Raw genomic sequence first — 8,305 nt, forward strand, 5'->3', positions numbered from 1 at the left:
GTCATAATTGATCCCAAATCACTGCCCATTAAGCCTCTCTAGGGATCACAGCTCAAAAAAAAATTATGGGGGCAGAATGAACGAGACGCTTCAGGAAACGGTGACTGAGATCGATGAAGGCCATTTGTATGGAGGAGGCGTATTTATCCAGAGATGTGAAGTTCCTGTTGATTTCTCAATGTTTGACTTTTACTTTGTAGAGCATTTGAAGTCCTGCACGCCAACTTTGTTACCGCGTAAAAAGTCGTTGGAATTGCGTCCCGCAGCACAATCAAGTAGGGTCAGGCCGGTTTCGAATTTCTTTATCATCGAAAACCAGTCAAATTTAATCGTTTTAAGAAGTGAAAAATAGACACTACCAACTCTGCCATGCCCATTTCTCTTGAGGATTGCAGAAATACTTCTACCTTGACTTGAATGAAAGGTACCGTTGTGAAAAATCTCACGCTACCAGCGAAAATAAAGGTCTGAATTGTGTGAGAAGTACTCCGTTCAAAGACGGCACGGTTCTGGTAAAAAGAATAAGAGTAGAATAATGACGCCACAATTGCGAAAGTAAAGAAAATTTGGTAATATTTTGAGAAATTTTGAGAAATTTAAGTTATAGCTGTGAAGTTGAAGGATTTTGGGTGCTCTTAAAGTTTTTAGTGCTAATTAGTTTTCACCATAAAAAAAATCAATTTAAACATTTTTATGGTTATCCAAAAAATGCTTTTAGGGAAAAATTCTGGTCTCAGTAGACAAGGTCAAATAACAATAGTGTTACCTTTGTTGCTATTACTCTCACATATGGAGGGGCTTTCAGAAATCAGTCTATTTTTTAAAACTCCTCAAAGCCCAAAAGCCCAAAAGAATTAAGTACAAGTATAGATCAATTTTAACCAAAGATCCAACATGAGCTCAGAGATGAAATTTCTTGATGTGCAAGCCTTTTTTTATAGTGCAAAATTTGAAAAACAAAAATTTGAATATGTCTAATCCCATGAATGATCCCAATAAATCTATAATATATACATAATACTTTTACATTAAAATGGTGTTTTGGTTGTTAATATATTTTTAAGTATATGTCTTATTTTAGCAGTAGTTCATTTTGATTTTTTTTTTTGTTATTACGAGTAATTTTAGATGTTACATATTAGCTTTATATTAAAAATTGATTGAATAACCGCATACCCCTTTTATTATTTTGATTAAGAATTACGTGATAAATTTTATTTTATTTTTTAAGTTTTAATTATTTTTCTTCTTTGTATATTGAATAGTTTATTATGTACAAAATTAAACTATTTTTTGTTAATATTATATGTATATATATTTGTGAAAGAAAAATTGATATCAACATAAATTAGTTAACATAAATCTTTAAATAATTTATTTAAATCTTGCGTTGAAATGAGATTTAATTATATAAAAAACTTAACTAAAAATAAATAGCATATTCATTTTTATATTTTATTATAATCCATATTACTTTTGTATCGGGAATTTTTTTTTTAAGAAAAATTTAGTCAACTTCATATTAAACACAATAAAATTACACATTACATTCATACCGGTCAATAAACGATGTAAATTATAATTATTTTTGATAACCAAATCAATTTTTAATATAAATAAATATTTCCATTTTATGTTATCTGGAATATCGAATTTCTAATCTGGGCTTTCATACCCGCTGATTTTTGGATCTTATTCTGAAATTTCAGAGAAAAGAATCCCCCAATATTTAAAAAAAAATAAAAATATGATTTACTAGTATTCATGACTCTCGGTATTAGATTATCAAAGGTATTAGATTATCAAAACTAATTTAAGTTTTGGCTTGTAAAAATAATTTTAAATTATACTTTTAATCATATTCGCCATAAATATTATATTTGATTTCAGCCCTTTCAAAATATATATCAAAGTTGATTTAAAAATAAAAATACGAATATGATTTACTAGTATTCATGACTTTCGGTATTAGATTATCAAAACTAATTTAGGTTTTAACTTGTAAAAACTATTTTAAATCATATTCACCATAAATATTTTATTTGATTTTAGCGTTTTCAAAATATATATCAAAGTTGTTTTGTAATATTAATGTGTAATTTTATAATTATTTTATAATTATTTTACTGTTTATGTTTTCAACTTTTAATATTAGTGGTTTTAGTTTCGTAATATTAATATGTATTTTTATTACGCTGAGAGACTTATTCTACAGCCCAGTACGAAGGATGTTCTAAATAGAAAAATAATGTCGATTATGATTAAAAAAAAAATATGTTGTAAAGTAATTAGAAGTAAACAATATGTTTGAATCAAAGGTTTAAATGAGGGGATGTGTAAGTTTGTCCATCCATCCATGCCCCTTTAAAATAAAAAATGATCAACAAAATAAAAAATTCAAATAATAAAACTCTACCGTGACATCATACCTTCGTCTTTTACAATTTTTATTTTGGATTTATAATGTATGCTTTATTTTTTTAACATTATATATATGAGATATAAAATTCAAAATTGAGTAAATACCATAATGGATACTGACATGGAAAGGCCACTAATATTGATATTTCAAAACACATAGAGTTGGATAGTTACCACCATAGATCCATTTTACTTATGGATATAGCATGAGCAAAGAGGGATCAAATTTCTTCATGTGCAAATTTTTTAGAGTACAAAATAAAATGTGTTATTTTTCATTGTTTAAGTTGTATTTTTGAATGCTAAATGGAGTATATATAGGACCAATTAAAAATTTTAACCATAAAAACTTATTTTTTTTCCATATATAGATATATCTGAAGTTGATATCGACATAAATTAGTTAACATAGATATTCAAATAGTTTATATAAATCTTTTGTTGAAATATTTTTGAAAACTATAAGACTTAAATATCTGATTCACACCTTTCTTTACTTCTAATTAATTTCTAGCATACTCATTTTTTTTCATTATAGCGACAGTATTTTTCTAGTTAGAACATAAATTTTATTTTTATTTTTATGTTAAAGGGGCACAGATGGATCCACAAACTTATGCATCCCCTCACTTAAACCTGTGATTCACATATTTTTTTTACTTCTAATTACTTTATAACATATTCATTTTTTTTATTTATGCCCCACATTATTTTTCTATTTAGAACATAATTTTTAATTTTTAATTTTATTTTAAAGGGAAGGGACCATGGACAAACTTACACATCCCCTCATACTTGGCTATAGAATGAGAACATATTTTCTTTGTGGGATCAATTATTTGTAGAACTGGTGCACTAGCCAAAACCAATTTTAGTTGTTGAAATGCCCTTTCCCATTCAAGATTCCATTCAATTTTAACATTCTCTTTTGTGTGTGCCATCTTTGAAAATTCCAGCTAATCCCATTAGAAACCTAACTTCAACTACATTTTTGGGTGTTGGAAAGTCATTGATAGCTTAGATTTAGTTTTTACTTCTTCTTGGATCCACAACCATTCCTTTCTCTAATATGATATGCTCTTGATAATCAATTTGATCCCAATAGAAAGAGCACTCAATTTGGGATAAAATCTATGTTGTCTCAAAACTTGCAATATTATCCCCAACTGTTGTCATTGTTCTTTTAATCTAGAGTAAATAAGGTTTTCATGGAAGAATGGTATAAAGAACTTGTCCAAAAATTCTATAAAAAACTTGTTCATCAAACAAATGAATACAACTAGTGGATTATATAAGCCAAAAGGCACCACCCAAAACACATATTGGTCATACCTACTTCTAAAAGTTGTTTCGATGATATATTCTTCCATATCATGATTTGATGACATCCTCAACTCAATTCAATCATGGAGGATGCATTTTACACTCTTAGTTGATTAAATGAATCATCAATCTGGGGTAAAGGACATTTCTTACTAATTGTTATCTTCTTCATTTGTATGAATTGGATGCATAACTTTAATGTTCCATCATTTTACTACAAATAATATTGGGGCAACCCAAGGGGACACTCTTAGACATATATATCCATTTTTTAATATTTCTTCAAGTTACATCTCTAACACCTTAAGTTCAAATAACCTCATTCTGTAAGGTGTTTTTGATATTTAAGTTTCTCCTAGCATTAATCCAATTCACAAATCAATATCCCTTTTAAGTGGCATACCTAGTATGTCACCAAAAGCATCTTTAGACTCGTTCAGTACTCGATACTCCTCATTATTAAGCATCTTATCCTTTTTCTCTCCTTCCATATGGATAACGCAAATATAGTATCATTTAATGAAACTTTTCTTCATTTCCATGGTTGATATTTCCCTCTTTGGGATATTTTTCATGATCCCATTTCACTTCGTCCAATGCCCTTCTTTATTAAGACAGACAAAGCCTTTGTTGTAGAAGTCCAATATAGCATGATGTCTATCTAACCAATTAATACCTATGAGGTAGTCATACAATCCCAATTGAAGAATATTCAAATCTCTATGATATCTATGATATTTTTGACCGAGCACTTTTTTACTAACTCATTAATTCTTCATTTTTTTCCTATAAATAGTTGAACTAGCCAAGTCCTTTCATGTTTATATTTTTCCAAATTAAATATTTCAACAAGTTTTGCATCAATATAACTATGGAGACATCCATAATACATTGAATATCAATGGGTTGGTTATTAATATTACCTTAAATTTCTATCATGTGCACATGATAATCAGTTTGTCAATTTTCCAAAGATGCATATATTCTACGCATGATTTTTTCCCACATCCTCCACTATATCATCTTCTTGTACATGGCACACAACTTCTATGTTAGCATATTTATAAGGGAAATCCTTAAACATGTTATCTTTGTCACTTCACCGTCATTTAATAGATAGATATATTTCCATTCTTATCAACAATTCCTACTTTGTTGGTTCATTAGTTGTTGTTTTTTTTTGTTATTTTATTGAGGGATATTTTCTAGAGAAGAGGGACTGCATCCTTTATTATTTTTCTCTATTTGGGCATTCTTCTTCTTATTCCAAGCCCTTTGGATTTCTAAGGTATTTTCACTCCCTTATTGCATCGTCTTAGGTGTTAGGTTCACAAAACTTAATCTTATCACTATAGTATGAAGGAAACCTACTTAGGAACCTATGGATTTTTTCTATCTCTATTATTTGATAAAGTCAACATCTTCTAACATTTCCAAAAATGTCCTCTCATATTCATCCTTTGGCATATAACTTAGCTTGAGTTTAAATAACTCTTGCATCTTTGGGTCATATAAGTACTCAAATCAATACTTCTTCTAAAAATAATTCTTCAATTGTTCATATATTAATTTTTCATCATTCAATTTCTACACCTATTTCAGTTGTTCTAGCCATATGGATGCTTTTCCTTCCAAATAGTATATGGCTATTATAGCCTCTAAGTTGGATGCATAATTATGAAATTTGAGATATGTCCTTATGCTTAGAAGCCAAGCTTCTTGTTCCCTTCACTTATTGTGCTTCAATTAAATGTAGCAGGCTTAATCTTTTTTATCTCTCCTTTTAGACCATTAATTGAACCTTTTCGGTGTCTAGCAGGTAGTACATTTTGAGCACTAGCTACATTAGAAGATGTGCATGGTTTCTTGTTAGCCTTGTTTGGGAGACGGGTTTGATATTTAGTATCAACTTAAATTATGGAAAACAATCCCCTATTTTCAATAGTCCATGCTTTGTGGCTTGCTTAGATGCATATTTTTTTATCAATACTCTAATGTATTCGGTTTAATATTTGAAAAATATATGAATAAATAAGTTGTTATTCTTGTTGTTCCATAAGAAACACCTCACCATTATCATTATAGTTATGTTCATCCATCTATATATTTGTCATAGGCTCGAATAACATTTGGCTTTCTTTTGTACCTCATCCTTGACCACTGGTGTTTATTTATGTATTATTTAGACTCATCCCTCTTACCTTATGTCTTTAAGAACCATAATACCTTAGTGTATCTTCCATGTCTACTTGTATTTTAGATGAATAATCAGTTCATCATACAACTATTAGATAATAATGGAAGTCATATAAGATAAAGTTTTTAAAGTCTCAAATTTGGCATGTTTTTGGATCACTGATGCACCCCTTTTTTCCTCTCTACTCCTCCATATTCACCACATTATTATCCATATCCCACATCACTCATGATTTTGGCAACCAAATATTCAAATACCTTTTTGAACTAAAACCTTTTTAATTTATTATGAAATTTCTTATTTTTTATGACCATGTGAATAGGAATTAAACTTTTGTCTATAGGATTGCTATAGGTTTTCTTTCTTGCATCCATCACGTGCATATTTGGTAGTCATCCTCATTGATTCACATACCAACACACCTCTAGGGACAAATATGCCACCTAGTTTTTACTTCTAGGTGCCTTGAGATGGTTCCACATTGGCTAGAATATCTCTAGGGTGAAAATTTTCATCACAATCATTTCGTCAAACCTTTAGACAAAATTCGTCTAAAAATAGGGTAGGTAGTAAAAGATATGAGTGTGGCTCATAGATGAAGATATCCTCATGCATTTCATGGCATGAGAATATCACAAAAATGACATCTACATTCTATCTTTTACCAAAGGTTAACTAAATTGTGTTTCCTGGATGAGGGTGGTTTTATGGGCCCTAGATCAGTAAAAGAATGGACTGTGGATGGGAAAATTGATCGCAATCCTAGTACAGTTGGAGGGTTGTTAGTTGACTATCAAAGAAGAGCCCTATGTCTTGTACTTATGAAGGAAAACAAGACTAGTAGAAGGGTAAGTGTATTGAGCCCAAGGACGTGCAGACTTTTAAGGACTAAAGTTACAGTCAAGTGGGCTAGCCAACTAGCCCTCGTTCACTATATTGTAGAGATTGAGTAAATGAGAAGAAGGGTGACCTCCATAGCCCTAGACTGGTCACCTTGGAGTAGCAGTATGAAGAAAATGTGCAGACCAAAGAGTTGTTCACAAACATAGTTGTGATCAATTGATTGAAGATGCTAAGTGTTGCAGATCTTGAAGGAAAAAGGAAGTAGCTAGAGAGAAAATTTTGTTGAGTCAATTTCAGTAACCTAAAGGAGCTGAGTTCATTGATAGAGGTAGATTGAGGAGTTACAGAATGGGAGGCAAGAGGACCTACCAGATGTGTTCTAAACATGTGGATTCAAAGGGTTGTGTGTGGCCACCATCAACAAGTAGGTCAAGTGTTTTCTTATTCAATGTAGATTGGTTGGCAAAGGACTAACACCAATTCCTAGTTTTATTCCTTATATCAATGAGATTTTAAAGGGCCATGATCCCTAGTATGAGAGCTCTAGCATGATCTATTATAGTTTGTAATATAACAAAGAAGGGTTTGAAAAAGTTAAAAATTTTCATGTGCATTAGTTGATTCCCTGATGTGTGTAGATTTTGTTGTGAAGAGTAGATGTTTTATGTAACTTGAGTGTGTTTGCATCAAATATTCCAATACCAAACCCATATTCTCATGTGCCGTGGAAATTTGGCATATATCTTGTTCACCTAAGAACTACATGTAACTCATCTTAGGCTACTCATGTCCAATCTAAACTCATCCCACTTAACAAGTTAACAAGACAAGGCTCATCACATACAACCATGGCCATAAAACAGCTAAGAGACATAGTTTACATCTTGACATGCCTTAGAATGCCTTACCACTATGTGGCATGTGTTAACTTCCCCTACACTCCTTGGCATGCTTTTATACTCCCTAGCGCACCTTAGCACTTCCTAACACGCCTTGGTAGTTTAGCATACCTTGGTACTACCTAGCATATAACCTTGTCACTCCCTCCATAACACACATAGAACTTGTTGAAACTCCTTGTCACACACTCTTATTCATTCATTTCCATGAATTTTGACCTAGCGCTCCCTTGTGTTTCCCTCACACTCCCTGACACTCCCTGACATGCATTGGCACATCCTAGCACCTGGCACATCTTGGCATGTCGGCCTAGCACTCTCTCATTACTTGTAACTACCTAGCATACCTTGTCAATCTCTATTAATGAGAGAGACCTAACACTCCTCAATAGTCCTGGAACACCTTAACATGCTTTGGCACACACTAACATTCCTTGGCACCTCACACGTCTTCGAACATATTTGTACATAGAACATCTTGCCATGAATAGGATGCCCAAGCACATTTTAGCATGTTCTAGCAAAGCATAGCACTCCCCTAGCATGTGTTGGCATGCCCTCCAGTCCCTAACATGCCTTAGAACACATGCACATGCATTAACATACATAGGCTCTTGACACA

Source organism: Pinus tabuliformis, chromosome 7 (assembly GCF_031772625.1).
Source record: "Pinus tabuliformis cultivar Carrire ecotype Pingquan chromosome 7, CPIR1, whole genome shotgun sequence".
NCBI lineage: Eukaryota > Viridiplantae > Streptophyta > Pinopsida > Pinales > Pinaceae > Pinus > Pinus tabuliformis.